This window comes from Castanea sativa, chromosome 5 (genome assembly GCF_040712315.1).
Source record: "Castanea sativa cultivar Marrone di Chiusa Pesio chromosome 5, ASM4071231v1".
NCBI classification, from domain to species: Eukaryota; Viridiplantae; Streptophyta; class Magnoliopsida; order Fagales; family Fagaceae; genus Castanea; species Castanea sativa.
Genome location: NC_134017.1, coordinates 81068154 through 81089035, shown reverse-complemented (window position 1 = coordinate 81089035; position 20882 = coordinate 81068154). Strand labels below are relative to the sequence as shown.

Below are 20882 nucleotides of genomic sequence, written 5' to 3'. Positions count from 1 at the left end.
TGCACCTTGCATGAGGTCTATCTTTTTATCTTAAAAAAGATAAGAAACTATACTTACACTTTGAACCATTTCATGAGTACAGCCAAACGTAGAGGGTAACCACGCAATTCGATTTTTTTTTTTTTTTTGGGTTCTCTCCTAGAAATGAAATTTTCGTAGGTTGTCCGTTCATGTGACCATTATTGCGTTAGAGTTGAGTAAAAGATGTAATTCTAAAATGAGCCCAGCCCAAAAAAAATTAGGTCTATGTTTCTCTGTTTTAAATTGGTAACAAGTAATTGTCAAGATAAATTCTTGGGATAGAATCAAAAGGATTTTAATCAATGCCGGGAAAATATATTATTTATAGTTTTAAAATTATTCATTAACTTGTGTAATGACTCTTTTTATAATTAAATATTTGGGTGGGGGATTTGAACATAGACTTGTCATTTATTTTGTGTGGTTAATTTGGTTGTTACAATGGAAGAGAGGAGGTTTGAACTCTGATGTTTTGGAAATATTAAGAAGTGTCAATCAATTAAACTACAAGGTTCTTGGTATGTATAATTATTTTGTTTTATGTTTTTTTTTATTATAAGAAACTCATGTATAACTATTTAATGTAGGAAAAGATCAATTTTAGAATGCTCAAAATATGTATCTTATGGTTTGGGTCGCAGTGGCAGCTCTATGATTATTTTATAGGGGGTGGGGGGGGTAAAAAGATCCCGATGGGAATGTGGGCCTTTTGGGCCATATTAAGGAAGGCCGACCTGCTCCTGGGTTTAGAATTTGTTAGTACTATGGGTCGGTCCATACGCCGAGGATCCGAGGCTCCAGCCGAGGATCCGAGGCTCCAGCCGAGGGTGAACTTACCCTCGGATAGACACCGAAGAACTCGGGATTTCATAGCAGAGATTAGGGGATGACACGGTTAAGGCCAATGGTTAAAAGGGATGAACCTTAGAATGCCCCAGAAGCACCGATGTTGGAGAAATGTCAAAGATAAAGGCTGCTACCTCCACATTAAAGACCCTGCACCTACCACCCTGGCCGCATTTATGGGGAAGTGACACCTGAACAGTGAGAGAGAAACTTCTGGTTACTATTCAAAGGCACTGAGAAAGGAAATATCTAGGCCAAGGGGGAAGTGGGGCAACACGTGTATAAAGTATTCGAAGGAGTAGTATTTAAAGGGGGGTGAAGACAGAAAAAAGGGACGGATTTTTTGTAACCTAAAAGGAAAAAGAAATAAAGAGAAAGATATAATATAAGAACAACTCTCGGCTTACATCCGAGGAAGCAGATTTACAATATTCCTTGTTGATTCTAAGTATTTGCAATCTCTAGTTTGTCATTGAATCCTCACACACTCCTAACCTGGGTTTCAAGCCCACACTCTACAAATTCATATTGTTTAAGGCTCATTGGGCCTGAGCCCATAACTGTCCTTGGGGCCAGGTGCAATTGTGCACTTACAGGGGTCAAAAAACATATATTATATAAAATCTAAAACAAAATATAACTTGAATATATCTACATCACAAAATAAAAAATAAAGAAAAAACTCCAATATATAAAGTTTTACAATTGCTTTCTACGAGATTTTTTATTTTGAAATTATTGTATTATATCATCATTATCAATCCTATGAGCTAACATATCCAATTAATTATCCATCCACTTGGTGCGATGGTCACTTTACAACTCTAAGTGCGTGTGAGGTGTGGGAGGCAAGGACTGGAATCCAAGCCAAAGAGCTTGTGGGAGGCAACTCTAATTTTAGCCATGCATCTTGTTGGACTTCATTTCACAAAGTTCCTCCTAAAGATACACGAATTTTTGTATACTGTTAGTTTCACTTGGAATTAACTCTCTACTAATGGTTCTGTTCTGATATCAGTTCTTACTTTTGAATAGAAGATTACTGAATTAATTCAGCCTGTGATAAAACGTGTATTGTTCCCTATTCAGTAATCAGCTAGAAAATCTTCTGGATCTCAAGGTCTTTAAAGCAGGGAAGCAATTGGCTATAGAAATCTAAAAGAGACAATTAACTCATGTTCAGGGAGTGACGAAATGAAACAACTATAGGGCTGTAGGAATCTGAAAGAGATTATCAACACATGTTCAGGGTGTCCTTAAATGAAGCTGTAGATCAATATCACTCTTCGTGTTGTGATATATTTTGTATAAATATAATGTATCTTAGTTATGAAAATGATAACCATGAAAAATACTTTAAAAATAGTATGACAATGGCATAAAAAAGGTAAAAATACAATGTACAGTCCCTAATTAGATTTTCCTTTATATATTTTGATGTGCTGCTTTACTACTTCAGGCCATGAGTACAAAAGATGCGGCTGCACCACTGGCAAGCTGACCAGTTTCAAGCTCGATGATGAGCCAGGAAAGAATGTGGGAACTCTGAAGGGGATGTGTAAACTGCCAAGATCCTTTGTCACAGCACATAATTCCCTGTTTGCCTTACACTGACCCGACTCTAATAAGGTGCCAACAGCTCAAGTACTGGTAAGAATAATGACTGATTGAATGCCCAGTGTCATCAGATAACTAAGTGCCTCCCAAATTGTTTGGAGAATCACCCAGGAATGATGAACCAAAGCATTCAAACACCACTGGCTGATTGAACATTATTAACACACACACTTCTCTCACCTGCAATATTATCTTAGGTCAATAATTATCAGAAAAATGAAATTTAAGAAAATCATGTGCTTGTACAAACAAACTTTTCTGTGACTTAAGAAACCAACACCTGCCCCTATATTGATAAACCTGAAAACCAGTCATTCACATTCAAACAAAAAAGATATGGAAAATGGTACTTACAGATATGCATAACACCAATTGCCTAGTTTCCCATTCATGTGTATCACTCGTTGACCTCATTTCATCTTGACATCCATGACAAGCTACATTCACATGCTGAATGGAGCCTCATCGCTCAGCATAGTTGCATCTATGAACTTGGTATAAAAATTTATAGACAAGGTAAATGATATAAGGCAGAGAGGAAGGGAGCTTTGTTATTCCAACATATGAAGCTTGCAACCGATGGAGCTCATCGAATATATCTTGCCCCAGAATGTAAGACATGGCTATCTGAGGTGCATCCTTGCTTAACAATTTTCACCAACATAAAACTGTGCTTCTCCAATGGGTTTTAACTGCATTAATTTTCACAAACAAGGTCATTGATCCAGGACAAAGGATAGAAAATAGAAAAACATACTTATGAGCAAAGCTTGACATATTAATCAGGTGAGGATACAAAGATGAAATTGTGTTTTTTGTGTTTGATTAATAAACGCTGGAGTTGTTGTAAAGAAATATTGTTGTAGTGGGCAAGAGAGTTATTGAGAGGGAATATCTTCAAAGCCATTTTGTATGAACTAGCCTGGGTGCCGCTATTTATATTGTTCTACTATAGATAATATGGAAAGGCTAACAGAAAAGAACAATAGCTACCTGTATTTGATGAGATATGCAGTACCAAAACCCCAAAGTTTCATATGGTTCAATTTCAGGTACTTTGCTAATAAGTGGTTGCCTGAGGGCAATCTCAGCAAACAATTTGGCCAATGGACTGCAAAAGAAAGATTGGATAGCTAAGAACACATGTTTTGTGCACAGTCACCACAAATAGATGTTCAAATCAGAAAAAGGAAAACCTTCAATGTTTGCCTGATGATGAGGAGGAAATGGAAACATTAAGGCTTCAAATAATGAAACTAAAGCCCAACTTTTCAAGTCATCATCACTATAAAACTCACCACCATAGCGCACAACACCATTTTCCATGCTTATAACTTTGTGCAACTAGCTTAATGATCCTCATCTGTGATTTGAGTTGAGAATGACAACCACAATTAAGATACAAATGCCATGAAGGAAGAAATTTAAACAATTACGTGCCAAATATAGAACGAAATAAAGCATCGGATCAATTCTTGAAGGACAATTAGATAAGATTTAGTCAATGGCAATATCAATATGCAAAAAGGAAAGACTAACTTCATTGGCAGTTTAGAATCTTTGTTCATATCCCCAAGTTCTTTCCAAAATTCCTTGTAATGTGGGGATTGTTTCTTCTGGCTGGGAGAAATAAAGAAGCCCCAATGATCTGATCTTTAACTTCATCAGCCTCGCCATTCTGTTTGCCATTATCAGTTTCTATGGGTTCTTTCTATCAACCTTGCATAAAGTTTGAGTGGGGTTTTGCACACACATTATCTTGGATGCAGATTTGCAAAGTAGGGGATACGAAGCCCAACATCTTCCATACAAGGATTATTCAAGGTTACAAACATCAATTAGAAATTTAGAACTTCAAAGTAAGAAGTTTAATGATGGCATATATATAAAATACTTAAATCGTATTGGACAACAATTAAAATGCTCCAAAATAGATATCAATCTTAAAAGTCTAATCTCTATTTCAAAGAGATATAACATGCAAAAAGGAATTTAAAATTATAACCATAAAAGAAGGGATGGATGAGACATATCATCTGAGCAATCCAAAGTACAGTCAGAATAAATTTTTTTGGGTGACTAGTAGAATATACATTTTTTTTTTAAGAATGAGATAAATTCAAGACAAATTGAGCAAAGATATCACAAAATAGTTCAACCTTGACACAACACAAACAACAAATTGCTGCAGAACATAGAAACAACCAACATGGCTACTCTAAACAAGAACACAACACAAACAGCAAACCGCTGCAAAACACACAAACAATAACACTTTACCCCTTGCAAACTATTTTGCACACCTTGCAAACTCTAGCATTGCCTTGACGCCATATCTGATAAATGAAGGCAGCCCAAGCTAACTTGCAAACAATAGTTATGACTTTCAAGGAATGAATATTTCAGCATAAGAGAGAATTCCAGTCATTCAACTGCTTGCCTGGACTCTAGATATCTCCTACAGAACACTAGATATCTCCTACAGAACACACAAATGAGATCAGAATTGTATCCACATTTACCAGCCATGTCAGGAGTGGGAAGTTTATCCATGACAGTTATCCAAGAAATGAAGGCATTGCTTGCAAATAGCAGCCGAAACAAAAACCAAACCAAAGCCCTCCAATCAACAACTGAATGCTTTTCCCTAATCTTATTCCAAGTTGATCTACATTAACAAACTTCAAAATCAATAGAAAATCATCAACTTATTACTTCCTAAGCACGATGAGGAGCATAAAAGTAACCCAGCATTTATAGCACTAATCAATATCACAAAACAGAGCTATCAAAGACATTCACGCATAGGATAAGCAAAAATAAGTTTTCTTTTGTCAATTGAACAAACAAAACAGGAGTTAAGGGGAAAGTATAGTGTGTACCATATTTTGAGAGTCATTGTCTGATAACTGGTCAGCCTTGTTGTCCCCACTTTCCTTTATGACTTGTAGTCTCAGGTTCATGCTTATTTCTTTCAGCTAAATTCGTGACCACCCAAATGGGGTTTTCTCTTTGAGATTGATCTTGATCTTCCTTACTCATCCATTGTAAGTATTCACTTGTTAGTCTTATGCTATTTGTAAAGACTGGAGGACTGGTCTTTGATCTAAATCAGAAGTGACAGCTCAATTGAGATTATCTTGAGATAAGCTAGATGTGAACTGTAGTTGACAAATCATTTGAAGCATAGAGAGTACCAGAGTCCCAATTATTGTGAAATGGTCAATGATTTTAGGAAGTCTAGCTGCAAGCAACTTTGAGGGTCGTCCTCCAAAATTCCTACAGAGAAGAGTAATCTTTTAACAAATTTCAAACTCCAAAATATCACATAGCACAGTCCACTCAAAACTAGGGATCTCAAAACCAACAATAATGCTAAATCAAATTGGATTACCTTACAAACCACTGAAGTCCTTCCTGTGCTTCTACTACTCCCAATGAGTAAACTTATGAGATGCACAAATGAATAATTATCAAAGAAATAGATTGGAGCTGTTTGCAAGGTTGAGACAAATAAGTAAGCTAAAATCTTAATTTTTTTTATGGCAAAGTAGACATGTTTAGCATAGGACATGATCCTAGATGCTTTAGAGAGTATAAAATGCTCTAACTAGTAATTAATTGCTAAGGATACAAAATCAATACAAGATTACAACCCAATTTTGAAGAACTTTCTTTTCAACAGTTAAGTACAGGTTCAGATGAATACGAAAATTTCTCAAGTGTTCTGTTAAGCTAGCTATTCATATGAATGTAGCTTACCATTGTAGTTGCCCATTAACTCGATGTCACTGAAACCACTCTAAATCTTTATGATTGAACATTGGCTGCATGAATAGTTCATTGAACCACCTCAAAGTTATGTCAAAACCATAAGGATAATTAATAACCTAATCAAGGTTTTGCACTGGTAGATAGGTATACAAGACCATCAAAGCTCAAAAGTTGAGCATGCCTTGAGGAGTACTGGAATGCCATTATCAATTGCCTTCGGTATGTCTACCTCAACTGTAAGCCCATCCCTCCTAATTTTCTGCATGAAAGAGGGCTTTATAAAAAATCGCATACCATGATTAGCAATCATTCCATCTCAATTTTTATAATGATTAGCAATCATTCCATCTCAATTTTTATAATAATGATTTCTGCATAAATATCAACATATCCCATTACTCTCCAAATTTGGGTTACAAAAGAACGTTTGCATTTATTGCAGTACAGATTAGCGCCAATGCCAAATTAAACTAAATTACCTCAAAAATCATAGAAGCCATTTTCTGGGATCCGCATCCTTTAAATACGCTGACCTAAGAGAACATGAGATGGTAATAATTTTCAATTCCAGATATGGGCAAAAGAAGACGCAATAGTGTACAATTAGATCTGGATTTATGAATGAATAGACAAGTTGATCTGATTAATGCACCAAACCTGAATGTTGTAAAAAATTTCTATGGACCGCTCATGATGCGCCAAGAACAATATCAGCTTGTTTATGGATGTAATTCACTACCTTTGGTGTCAAAGAAAATGCATTTCAAGCATAAAAGTTCCATATCCTCCTCATGTGAGCACAAACGCCTCTTTAGTCAACACCATTTGGATCATGCATTCTTTTGACATCCAATTTCAAATTTGTGTCAAACACTATCATCATTAAAGCACAAATCCCAAAGTTGATCTGTAAAATCAAATTTTTAGTCTCTTTTTGGATGTCATAATTCATAACCAAGTCAAAGTTCTGGAGTATTTTGCAAATTGCATATCATTCTACATTAATTAAAAAAAACTGCTTTATCAACAAACAAATTGAGCAATTTCTCCAGCACCAAAACAAGTGATATGACGATTAAAAGATATGAATTAAAAAATAAAAAATCAGGACTCAACCCACATGTATGTAAATATTTCATTTAAAAAAATTGATTTGGTAACAGATACGATTAAAAGATACACCATGTTAGAATGGGATTTAAGATCCAACAACACTTACATAATTTTCAGCTGCTACATGACAGTATTGCAGGTGGATTTACATCAAGCTCTTCCACCATTTAAATTGATTTCACTGCCATGATCAAGTAATATGATCAAAATATGGAATTGAAATCAAGACCAGTAAAATATTACAATAAGAAGAGTAGATACAAAAACAATAAAGCACACAAACCTGCACTCAAACCTACACTGTGAAGCTGGGGAGGAATTGACCCTTTTGGCTCTAACGTAAGAGTAAATATAATGTTGCAAAAGGGAGATTTAAGGTGACCCCAAGCTTCAATTTTATATTCCTCTTCTTTATCAGTATCATCATCCAAAAAAACTCTACTTGTTTAAAATTCATAACCCCTGACACACAAATACACAAAAATTCAGTAAAACCAATCAATAAACAACTAAAGTAGTTTTGATAACTATAATTGTTAATCTGAACACACAATGGGATTGAAACAGTCAATCCAAAATAGGAATATTAGCGGTAAGTAGGAATAAGAGGCACAATGTAGCAATATGGACACAGATTTAAATGTAATGTTCATAATATTCATGCTAGTAAAAACTAAAAAGGGAATCTCACCTTGCTTGCTCTTACTACCCAATCTCATGATATGTATCCGTCCGCTTCACAAATCCCCCTCATCAATGTCTACTTCCACTTGTTCATCCGACTCACTGTACCATCCCCCATATACTAGAAACTAAAAAAGAAAAGCACATTAGTTGGGTCAGATTAATCTAAATTCGAAAAATCAACAAAACTTGCAAGACCCATATATTATGATATTAAACCAAAAATGAACAAGAAAAATAGATTTTAATCAAAACCCATACTAATAAAAGATTGGGCCAACAAAGACCAAAAACCATAAAATAAATTATCAAATTTAAGCAAAACGAATTTTCAGCTTAGGGGAATTATAGATATAAAGAACATTACGAATGCCCAGAAAGAAAAATAAGTATGTTAGATTTGGAAATAATTAATGGGCATACGAGATTGAATGATTTGGTGGCAGTGGGTTTGTGAATTTGGGTAATCTGATAAAATATTTCAACTTTAAATGGATGAGAGTTGGAGTTAACTAAACTTAAAACTTCCGTTTAATTTGCAAAATTAAAAATAAAAGAAGCAAGACGAGGGAAGAAAGGAAGGAGAGTTGCCTTTGATTGTTGGGATGTGAGAAATAATGGGCCAGTAATCTCCTCCCTCTCTTTTACAACGTGGCTTGAGAATCGGACAGTCACAAATGCGTAATTTCTGTAATGGAGCAGTACGCAAGTAGTCTGGCAGACAATTTAATTCGGGGCAGGACACAATTGTCAGGCTTTCAAGCATTGGCATTATTTTTATTATTGGATCTGAAACCAAACCACTATCTTTTTCTTCTTCCACTTCTTCTCTCTTTCCACCCATCCCAATCCATTCTTCACAGCTTGGCAAATGCGCAATTACGAGAACTCTCAGGTTTGGGAATATATTTATGATGTGACGGTCGTTTTTCTTGCTTTTGTTTTCGGATTCTATTCCTAAAAATTCGTCTCCCAACTTTTTCACATTTTTTGCCCACTGTATATTTAATTCTTTGAGCAACGGCAACCTCCCCAAAGGTGGCAAACATTCTAGCTGCGAGCACCGATTGATATGAAGACTTTTCAAATTGGTTAAGGATGTCATCCAATTAGAATACACTGTGGCGCCCAAGAAGTGCTTAATTGATAATTTTTCCAAGTGTGGAGGTGGCTCCAAGGCATTCAAAACATCGATCTCCATTCTTCTTCTATTCTCTTCCTCTGCCTCTTCTAATAGACCTTCACCCCAAAAATCTAGTTCCAAATCGTGGATATGTATCTTATTCTTCAACTGTGCATTCTGGGCCTCCTCTACATCTACCACATTTGACAACCCATGCATTTTAAAGCTCCCTTGAAGTTGGTTCAAATTTTTTAATTCTCCAAGTTTACATCCTTCTTTATCATCCTTACCACCTATGTTGAAATCACTTAATGTTCTAAGACAAGTCAATTTCCCAATCCCATTTGGAAATTTTAGTCTGTACCAGCCAGTATGATTTTATAATCTAAGCTGTCTTAAATTGATTAGTTTACCCATCGCCTGTGGGAATTTCTTGAAAGAACGAGCATTATCAATATTCAAAGTTTGCAAATTACACAGATTACATAAGGTTTCAGGTAATTCTTTTATTTCAACAATCTCACACATATGGAGATACCTTAAATGTATCAAATTTTCCACCGCATCTGGAAGTTCCATAAATGGGCAATCCAAAATTAATGTTCGTAAACATCTAAAGTGATGGCATGAGTTGGATAGGGGCCAGTTAAACTCATAGTCCCTTTCATGAGAAAGAAGAGAGGGAGTGTGTAAAAAGAGAGTGCGCAGATTTTTCGCTTCATAGACGGACTCAAGAAATGTTTCTTTAACTATTAATGACAACTGTCGGGCCCTTCTAAAGTTTATCTGAACCTCTTCATCACCTTTGATTCTGAAGCATTCATGTTTTGTCATTAACTGTGCAAAGTCATGCACAATATCATGCATTTTGCAACTTATAATTCTATCATCATTGGTATCTTTCTTAAAATCTTGGAAAAAAGAGCACATGGCTAATTTTTCAAAGCACTCTTCCACTATGTCTTCCATCTCTATGTTTTCTTTTGAGTTTATATATCCTTGTGCCATCCAATGGTTGATTAAATCAAGTCTATCATATTGGTGATCTTTATTGTAGATAACACAAGATAAGAAACATTGTTTCTCTGATAAGGACAATTCATTATAACTCAACCACAATGGTCCCAAAAGACCTTCTTTAAAGTCTTCTACTTCCCACAAACTATTGCGCAAAACCCTCTCCCACTCTTCCTTACTATTTTTTTTAAGCATGTGACTCCCAAGAGTCTTTGCAGCTAGTGGCAAGCCTTTGCACTTACTTGCTAGTTGTTTGCCTATCTCTTCTAGATCCCTACGTTGATGTAGATCTTTGTTAGAAAACGCTATTTTACTAAACATCAACCAACAGTCATCGACGACCAATTCCGGCAAAATGATATTGTGAGAACTCTCCATCATCACCGAAACTTTGTTTTTACGTGTGGTGACAAGAATTCTACTACCTTGGGCACCACATTTGAGAGCATTTTTGAATTGCTCCCACTTTGTGGACTCTTCAGTCCACACATCATCCAAGACAAGAAAGAACTTCTTTCCCCTAATCAAATCACGAATGCAAGCTAATAGAATTTGCAATTCAGTAATGTTAGGGGATTGACCCTCAATAGATTCAATGATTGCTTTGGCAACCTTGCATTGATCAAATGGATCAGAAACACAAACCCAAATTCTTGGTTGAAAATGGGCTTGTATCTTATCATCATTGTAGGCTAGTTGGGCAAGAGTGGATTTTCCTATCCCGCCCATGCCCACTAAGGAGATGACACGAGGATTACTTTCTTCCTGACTACCCCCGCCTAACAGGTTGCTGAACAGCTCATCCCTATAGTCATCACGACCAATTATATCGGACACATCCCCAAAGGACGTGGTGAGTGTTCGCTCAACTTCTACAGGTGAATCCCCAGTCAAGTCAAACCCATAGGTCGCCTTGTCTTTGACAATGTTATCTAATGTTTGTTTCAGTTCTTCTATTTTGTGACCAATCTCATGACGCAGAGAAAGGTTATCTACTTGACCAAAACAACCAAAACAACATGATAGAGAGGTGAAGAATGAGCATAGTACCTTCATCACCAGGGCTGCAGGATTGTTATTATTAACAGTTCTTTCTTCTTCATTTTGAGTTTCTGATCTGATCCTTCTTACAGTGTTCCACTTGTCCAACACGTCATCCATCATGTAGTACAAGTCTCTGAGCTGATCTAACGGAGGCTTCACAGCTGCCATCGTGAATTGTCTTTCCTCAGCGTTGTTGAGCATCGCCTTGACGATTTTGAAACTGTTAGAAAGCTTTTCGATTTCTTCATCAACACCAACATTCAAGCTTATCTCTTGTTGAACAGCGATTGAACCCAACGGCTTCAAGAGATCAGTAGCTAGTGTCAGTAGCGCATCAGCCATAGTTAATGGAGACTGAAAGTTATAAGTTGAGAATACAATAAAGAAACAGAATGCGAATGAGAGAAGTAAGGAGTAAAGTGAGAAATAGATAAAGCAATAGCAGGTGTGCTTGTGCTTCTTCACTCCTCCTATTCGGCTTTTATAACGAACTAGCAGTCTCAATGAATAATGAAAACATTTAATATTTATTTATTAAGATAATTTCTGTCTTTACTGTGCACATGATGAGTCTGTTTGGATAGAACTTATTTTTCTGAAATTGAAAACTGAAAACTGAAAATACTGTAGCAAAATAATTTTTAAATGTGTGAATAGTACTATGAGACCCATTTTTAATGAAAAAGTTGCTGAAAAGTGAAATTTGTGGGACCCATAAACAGTGCATTTGTGCACTGTTCATGGCTGAAAAGTCAATACATGCGGCTGGGTTAAAAAAAAAAAACAGAAGCAAAAACGCAGACGTGGATACAAAAACACGGATCCAAACGCCCTCAATATATGGTATCGGATGTTACGTCTTAAATGTTATTATTGGTCTTTATTTATTCGAGTAAAAAGAAAATATTGGTCATTAAGTATCGCACTTGATTTTTTTCTTCTTTTTTGATAATTAAAAATTTTACTATAATAGTTTACTAAAAAATGTGCTAAGAATATCTGTTAGCAAAATCTTAAGAATATGTGGGCCATGAAGTTTTCCAATGTGATGGTAACATCCATATCAATTTTAATTAGAATTTATATTTTACAGTGTGTATTGTGGAATGAGGATGGCTCGTCATGTTCATAGACTCATAGGTTCCAACTTTCAACCAGTCCGTATTCTGCTGAACAAAACCATAACTACTTAAAAAAAAAAAAAAAGTGTTGTCGGTCCACACAAGATCGAACAGGGAAGCAGGAGCAACAACACTACAATTTTAGTTGCACTAGCCATTCAAGCTATGATGATTTTTTTACAGGTCCACACAAAATAGCTACAAACATGAAAATTTAAATATTGAAACAATTCTTCTCAAAGTGAACTCATTGATTTGATATTAAGCAAGCTCTCTAGGTGAAGATTATTAACAAGTGAGCAATATTATCCACAATTTTGCCACTTACCCAAGCAATTTACATACTTTTGAAACCACTTGACATATACTATACACCGTTATACTATGAGATTTAGTTACAAAATTGGTTATAGTTTAAGGCTACAAACTCACTTAATAAAATAATGTTACTACATATTTTGAAAATCTAACCATCAAATTGTATGTTTTTTACGCTTTAGATACACGTCAAATTTTGTGTCAATTGGATATTATTTATTATATGATCTATAAACTTATATTTTATACATAACTTTAAATTACAAAAACTTGTAATTTAAAAAATTTATTAATGACATAACTAGTGATCTTTAATTTTCTTAAAATTTTGCAAGCACAGAGGATATAAGAAGAAGATGCAATTTAATAGTGAATTTGTCAAAATTCACTTCTAATAAAAAAAATATTGAGTAAGATTCTATAAACAATTTTGTAACTAAACTTTGTCCATATCAAATATACAAACAGTGTCCTTCAAAAAAGATTATGCATATTCATAAGTTTTGGTATCAAACATTTATTATTGTCATGCACAATTTATATATTTATTATATAAAAATGGAACTGTAGCATTTGATGTTGCTAATTTGTTATATTTATAACGAGCAATATCATGAATATTTTTTATATCAATGCAGCACTGGACAAATGCCTATTTATGAATTATGCACCTTTGCAGGAAAGGAAGTCATGGGCCATGGCTAATGTGCCTTCTCTTCCAAAAAAGTGTTTCCCTACAAAAATGTGCGTGGGTGATGGGACCACGCGTCTAGGCTACAGTAACAAACACAATTGTACAAAGTTGAAGTGCATTAATTTTCATAAACATAGAGAAAGCAGCAGGTCCACACAAGAACAGAGAATGAGGCAAGACCAACAAACAACACTTCAATTTTAGTTGCACTAGACATTTAATTTAAGCTATATGATGATTTGGTTACAAGTCTGAACAAAAGATTGACAAACATGAGACTTGAATTAACAACTGCTTCTCAAAGTGAACTTATTGATATTATGATATATATTAAGCAAGTTTTACGTACAGTTACCTGGAGAAGATTAATAATTATTAACGATTCGAAAATTTTATCTTATAAGTAAAAAGTATCATTTTTATTTTTTATTTTTTTTAACGCTAAGTACAAATTTTATTCGCAATAATTGAAGGCCATGGCCATTATGCAATGGAAATTTGTCGTGGCTGGCTGCTTCCAAATTCCAAGCCAACGAGTTGCACATTGGCTTTAATTGATATAAAGCTCCATGCCATTTTTTATTTTTATTTTTTGGTTCCTCGCCTCTCACCTAACTAACCAATGAGTGAAACAAGTCTTCGTGAGTAAATCTAGCAATACAACAAAATCTCATTATATGTTTAGCAAAAAAACAATCTCATTATATTTTTTAAATATTTTTGTTTTGAGTTGTGGTGTATCTCAATATAATCTTGTTTTATTTTTTGTTGATCTATGGTAGATTGACGCTTCACATGCTATAAAAATGCTGTAACATTATGAGAACTCTTCTTTTAAAGTGGTCTTTTATGATCAACTCTAAATTAATTTATGTGTCAATAATTTTTAAGTCATTTCATGCTTTTTAATATATCAATTGAGAGTAAAGAGTTTGAATATTCCTTCCCCCTTAATAATTAAGATATATATATATATATATATATATATATAAATTAAAAAATTATCTTCTACTTCCCACAAGAATTAATAATTTTTAAAAAATTCCCTAAAAAAGAATTAAAAAAAGACAAGTTGTGTGACCAAACTTCAAAAGTATGTGACAAAAGTCCACAATTGACAAAAGGTGAAAACATTTCACCAATGTAAATTTGACAAACATTATTCTGCCGACACAATAAAACAAAAATAGTAGTAAACATGTGATACGCCAAGAAAGCAAATGTGACCAAATGAATTTCCTACTCGTAATCCTTTTTGTTCTTCCAATTCGTAATCAAATTCTAAAATTTGTAAATCCTTCCTTATTAGTATAGGTGAAATATAAGTGAATCTTGAGTAAGGTCTTGCTCTTATTGATATTTTAAATTTGCATTGAAATTATTTTTTTATTGGATATTCAATTGCTTCAACGGCTAGGATATTTGAAATTTTGATATTCAATTATTGGATATTCAGTTATTCAATTGCTTAGCTTGATAGGAATTTGAAATTGGGAGAGAAATACTAAAAATTTGAAGGGGATTTGAACCCTACACATTTTTGTTGGACACACAACAAAAAATAATAAATAGTTTTATAGCTCAACTTTCCCATAATCCCTAGAATTAATATCACTTTTATTTGATATATAGATTATGAGAAAGTTAACTACAATGTTTGATTTTTTTTTTTTATAAGAAAAAATATAAACAACTCTAGAGTCAATTACAATATGCTATTAACCCCACAATTCAAACACTTTCTCTCATAAACTTCCAAGCACTTTGTACATGAAAATTTGTCAATTCAGTTACAAAACCCTTGACAAGCACAAAGATTTAGTGTAAGGACATCTTGTCATTGCATATTGGCATATAACTGTTAGAAGATGTCTTTGCCACCGAATAAATAAAATCACAAACTTCAAGCATTTTTGGGAGCTGTTAAGAGAGGAACATCTACACAAGGAAGAATATTTACGTTTCTAGTTTTACTTTTAGGGTCCGTTTGGATACAGCTGAAAACTGAAAACTGAAAACTGAAAACACTGTAGCAAAATAATTTTTAAATGTGTGAATAGTATAGCGGGTCCCATTTTAAATATAAAAAAACTGAAAAGTACTGGTACTGTTCATGAACAGTGCATGAACAGTGAGGAATAGTGCTCTTGTCGGCTGGTTGAAATCTGTGCAAGAAAGGGAAAAAAAAAAAGAAGAAGAAAGAAGGGAAACACTGAACGCTGGACGCGTTCAGCGTTTCCCAAACGGACGCTTAAGTGATAGCTTGCAAAAGAGGCTATAAGATTTAGCGGTGTGAAATAAAAGCAAAGAAATTTATAAAAAAAAAAAAAGGCAAAGAAAAAAGAAAAAGAAAAAAAGAAGAAGTGAAAGCCAAAGGACCTTGTCATGTGTTTTAGGCTCAAGCTGTGCTCTTTAAAAATGTACATTTACGCAAGTAATATTACATAAGCATTAATTCTTGCTTTTTAGTAGAATATTTATATGCTTCTAGTTTTAGTGTTAGTTTAAAAAAAGAGACTCTGGGCTTTTTAAATCTGTCATATATATTCTTCCATAAGCATTATATATGAATGTGATAGCTTCCTTATTTGAAAGCTTGATCCATTGCCCATACAGATGGGCTGTGACCGTAATTTAAAATTCTTCTTATGGAAATCAAACACTGCAATTAGAAAGTATCAGACTAAAAGACTGAAATGTGCTTTAAAAAAAATTCCTCGAAATTGGACTACTTCAAAGAATTGATTGTCCCTACAAAAACGTGCATGGGTGATGGATGGGACATGCTTTTAGGCTTCAGAAACAGACACGATTGTACAAATCTTGTAAGGTCCCTGCTCCTTTGGACAAATGTGAAATAATTAAAAAATAAACGGTGATATGACTAGATTGGAAAAGTACGTAACAAAAGTCCACAACTTGACAAAAGGCATTCCCACAGATGGTGAAGGACCAATAAATTATGGGACAACTGCTATTGTTTATGTACTGTATACTGTGCGTGAACAGTAAACACTACTGTTCATGCAGCTTTTCAATAAATTATGGGACAACGGCTACCAATGAATTATGGAACAACGGCTACCGATATATTTTGCCAGCTTTTCAGCTTTTAAGGGACAACGAATACTGTTTATGTACACAGTACATGAACAGTAACCGCTAATTATGAATTTTTCCCGCCATTTTTCTGTGTGAACAGTGCATTCGTGCACTGTTTAAAGACCCATAAATATCACTTTTTAACCACTTTTTTATTAAAAATTAAAAATGAGTCCTACGATACTATTTATATATTTAAAAATTATTTTACTATAGTGTTTTCAGTTTTCAATTTTCAACTGTATTCAAATGGACTCTAATATTTTTATCGCCTGGAGCTCAGTTATTGTAATAGATAACCTTATTACCTAACTAGTCGTATACTAGTGTTGGAACCATTGAATCTAGGTAGAGCGGCCACGACTATTCGCTTTTACATGTAATATAAAATTGAAATATTTAACTTTTTGTTGATCACTTTTTATTGTGTTATATCACTATATAATTTAATTTCATATATATTTAAAAATATTAAAAAGTTGTGCCTTTTTAATTTTCATTTTTGATTAATAGGCAACTTTTCATTCAATAAGCACATTTTCATTCAAGAGGTGTATTTTTATTGAATAGACATATTTTCGGTTAATAGATATCTTTTGATATATCTAATATGAAGAGTTATGACTTTTCAATAGATACCTCTTGGTATATCAAATTTGAAAAGTTATGACATTTCAAAGGGCATCTTTTAACATATATATATTACAAACTTTTTTTTTTATGCAAGATAAAATTTATACTCTAACCTAATCTAAATATATATGTGTGTGAAGCTCTCTCATAGAAACTTATTCCATTGGCTACTCTTTTATAATTCACAATATCATATACTATTTTTTATTTTTTCCATTTTAAGGCAAAGTCACAAGAGTAACATGTCACAGCATTTTGTATAATTAATTTAGTTCTTAAAGTTAACTTAGTTCCTAAAATAATTGAGAAAAATAACTAATTTGCCTAACAATTTTAAGGGAATAAATTAACTTTAAGAACTAAATTAATAAATTTTGAAAAATCTTAAACTTAATTAGCGTTAGTCTAACCCTCAAGATTTGTAAAAGAAATTTACCCTTTTTTTTTATTATTCACAATAAAATTTAAAAACCTACAAATTACAAGGGCAGAGTTGGTCCACGCAACGTTGGCTGATATTAATTGAAAGCACCTGCCAGCCACTACTTAAAAAAAAAAAAAAAAAAAGTAAAACGTGCGACAGGTCCTTGCAATTGTCTGTGGTACTGGTAATAATGAAGTCCATAGAATGGGCCTTAAAATAATTGAAGGTCATTATATTTATGTAGAGGAAATTTGTCGTGCCTGGCTGTTTCCCAATTCCAACCCAGCGGAAAAAAAAAAAAAAAAAAAAAAAAAAAAAATAAAATAAAATAAAATAAAATAAAATAAAATTTTCCAACCCAACGAGTTGCAAGTTGGCTTTAATTGATTGAAAGCCCTATGCCATTTTTTTTTGGTTCCTCCCCAGTCACCTAACTAACCAATTAGGGTTCATAAAATTTATAAAAAAAATACCAACAAGTGAAACAAGTCTTCAAGAACGGTGGTTCAAGAACAAATCTAGTAACACAACCAAATCTCATTATAATTTTAAAATATTTTTTATTTGAATTGTATTGTATATCAATATAATTTTATTTTATTTTAGATTGACACTTCACTTGCTATAAAAATGCTATAACATTTTGTTATGGTCGTTTGAGAACTCTTCTCTTAAAGCCATCTGATATGATCAACTCTAGTTTAATTCATTTGTCAATTATTTTTAAATTAATTAGTCGCAAATTTATGTAATTATTAGAAGTTTTATCAATTGAGCAGGCTATAACCCACAAAATCTTTTCTAAGCTACTAAGTGGTCAAGTGGTAACATGTTGAAACATTTTAAATTACTGACACTTAATGAAAACAAATGCTTTGTACTATCTTTTGTGTTCCAAACTTCCAATACATTTTTTTATTTACCAATTTATATTCTACAAATTATAATATGTCCGGTATTTATTTGACTTTTTTTTATAAAATAGTTAACGATAATGTTGCAATATGGTAATAGGTGCATGCCCCAATAATGTGATTCAATATATACTTAAATAAAAACTAAAATTGAATTTATATTTTAAATCCTAGTCCTTCTAGCTTCGGGTTAATGCCAAGATGGACACTAAAATTCAGTTCCACCATAGTCCTTGTAGCTTCCTCAGTGAAATTGTTTTCGTTTCTTTCCTTTTTTTCTTTTTTTTTTCTTTTTTTGATAGAAAATATAAGAAATTCAATACTTAAATTAAGACATGTTACAGTTCTTAAAAAAGAAAAAAAAGAAAAAGAAAGTAAAGATCAGTAGAGGATAATAAATATATACTTAGGGACAACCATCTTATTTATAGGACCCATCAAGTGGAACTTCTTACTGTTTATATTTTAGAAAACCATCTAGTAGAACTTATTGCTGAAAACTGAAAACTGAAAACACTGTAGCAAAATAATTTTTAAAGGGGTAAAAAACACTGTTCATTCCAGAAGTTACCGTTCATTGGCCTAAAATCACTGTTCATGGCCAATGAATAGTAACAAACACGCGTTGAAAAAAAAAAACAAAACGTGGACGCTGGACGCTGGACGCTGGAAGTTGAATCCAAACGCCCTCTTAGTATAGGAAAAAGTCAATTCCCCAAAAAAAAAATACAAAAACTTACAACATTTTTATAATGTCTTTTATTTGAGTTGTGATGGTCCCGATGTGCTTTCTTAAGGGATATGGGCACACAAGTCCTTGCTTGTGGGTCTCACACTTCTGATTGGGGCATAACTTTGATACTATTTGTAATGACCACATCTTAACTGTGTAGATATTGTCTAGAGGCCTAACAAAAGTTGAGTTCCATACCGCTTAAGTGAGTGTCCTAAGCTTGGTTCGTAAGGAGGGATGCCACTCTTCATTGTAACAAGGTGTTTTTCCTTCCTTTGTGCTGAAGAGGAGAAGAAAAGCCATAGGGTCTAATGAAGCCAAAACGGACAATACCGCATAGTTGAATGTAGAGAAAGCAGCAGGTCCACCGTCCACACAAGAACAGGGAATGAAGCCGAACCAACAAACAACACTTCAATTTTAGTTGCACTAGTCATTTAATTTAAGTTATATGATGATTTGGTTACAGGTCCGGACAAAAGACTGACAAACATGAGACTTGAATTACAACTGCTTCTCAAAGTGAACTTATTGATATTATGATATATATTAAGCAAGTTTTACGTACAGTTACCTGGAGAAGATTAATAATTATTAACACATTGGAAATATTATCTTATAAGTCATCTTCTTATACATAAATTTTCTTCTAGCCCAAGCAATTTACGTACTTTTGGAATCACTTTAACATATACGATACATCATCATATATTACTTATTATGAGCAAAGGGTAATATAAAATATACAAACCATGTCCTTCACAAAAGGATTGTGCATATTCACAATTTTAGCTATCAAATATAGGGGAACTAAACTGAAGTAGTCTTGGTGTTTATAATCTTGTGGGTTTGATTTTTTTTTTTTTGGTAATATATATTATATAAAGATTATGTACAGATAATAAAACACAAATCTTGTAAATAAGAACTTCTTATTAAGATTCCAATTAAATTAATTACCGAAATTCATCACCTGTAATAACAAACAATTATAGATTTTTTAATGAAAGGCATGACCAAAATCAGTAGCAGACTGTCACCGAGGAAACAGGAACTGGACCATCAACTGGTTCTATAAAAACCATAAAACCCAGTATTTTGATTGTAAAAACCGTCAGCTCAAATAGAATAAAAAATAAATATCAAACATTTTTTCAACATTTTAATCATTTAAGTTTTTAAAACCATGCGATTTATTGATAAAAGAAGAAACCACATACATACTAGAAAATGCAGATCGATTGTGCTACTAACTAAAGTCTACGAGTAATCTATAGAGGTCCTCATAATAATTGAGTCATGCAAAAAAGTAGAGCAAAAAACGAAAGTACTAATGATGGTTAGGATTTGGAAAATCTTTTCTCAGTAAAAAGTATCATATTTTATTTTTTTTTTTTAACGCTAAGGTAAAAATTTTATTCATAATAATTGAAGACCATTATGTAGTGGATATTTGTCGTAGCTGGCTGCTTCCAAATTCCAAGCCAACGAGTTGCATGTTGGCTTTAATTGATTGAAAGCTCTATGTCATTTCTTTATTTTTATTTTTGGTTCCTCGCCACTCACGGACTCACCTAACTAACCAATGGATGTGGGACTTAGCAGGATTTCTTCTCCCTTTAGTCATTCACAATCCACACCTCTTATGGGCACACAAGTACTCGCGTGTGAGACCCATACTTCTGGTTAGGTCATAACTTTGAT

At 33.5% G+C, this 20882-nt stretch overlaps 2 long non-coding RNA genes and 1 pseudogene across 9 annotated transcripts in view; all 3 read right to left on the bottom strand.

Moving 5' to 3' along the window:
• Positions 1-2123: 2123 nt before the first annotated feature.
• On the bottom strand, positions 2124-6521 carry LOC142634414 (uncharacterized). Of its 8 annotated transcripts, none has more exons than XR_012844163.1 (9): positions 5879-6521; positions 5682-5763; positions 5367-5590; positions 4788-4942; positions 4024-4285; positions 3681-3847; positions 3478-3595; positions 2839-3176; positions 2124-2664 (listed from the first exon to the last, which is right to left on the bottom strand). It is a non-coding gene; the product is annotated as an uncharacterized LOC142634414 (long non-coding RNA). The 8 variants fall into 8 exon arrangements; XR_012844167.1 differs by having other exon boundaries at positions 4024-4203; XR_012844161.1 differs by having other exon boundaries at positions 4024-4942; positions 5879-5976; positions 6247-6521.
• A 312-nt stretch (positions 6522-6833) lies between these two features.
• Positions 6834-20882, bottom strand: part of LOC142634415 (uncharacterized) — a 69241-nt gene continuing 55192 nt past the window's right edge. The window contains exons 2-4 of the long non-coding RNA XR_012844168.1: positions 7655-7833; positions 7478-7552; positions 6834-7165 (exon numbers count right to left, since the gene is read on the bottom strand). This is a non-coding gene — a long non-coding RNA (uncharacterized LOC142634415). The remainder of the gene's footprint in view (positions 7166-7477; positions 7553-7654; positions 7834-20882) is intronic.
• Positions 8600-11774, bottom strand: LOC142637109 (putative disease resistance protein RGA1; annotated as a pseudogene).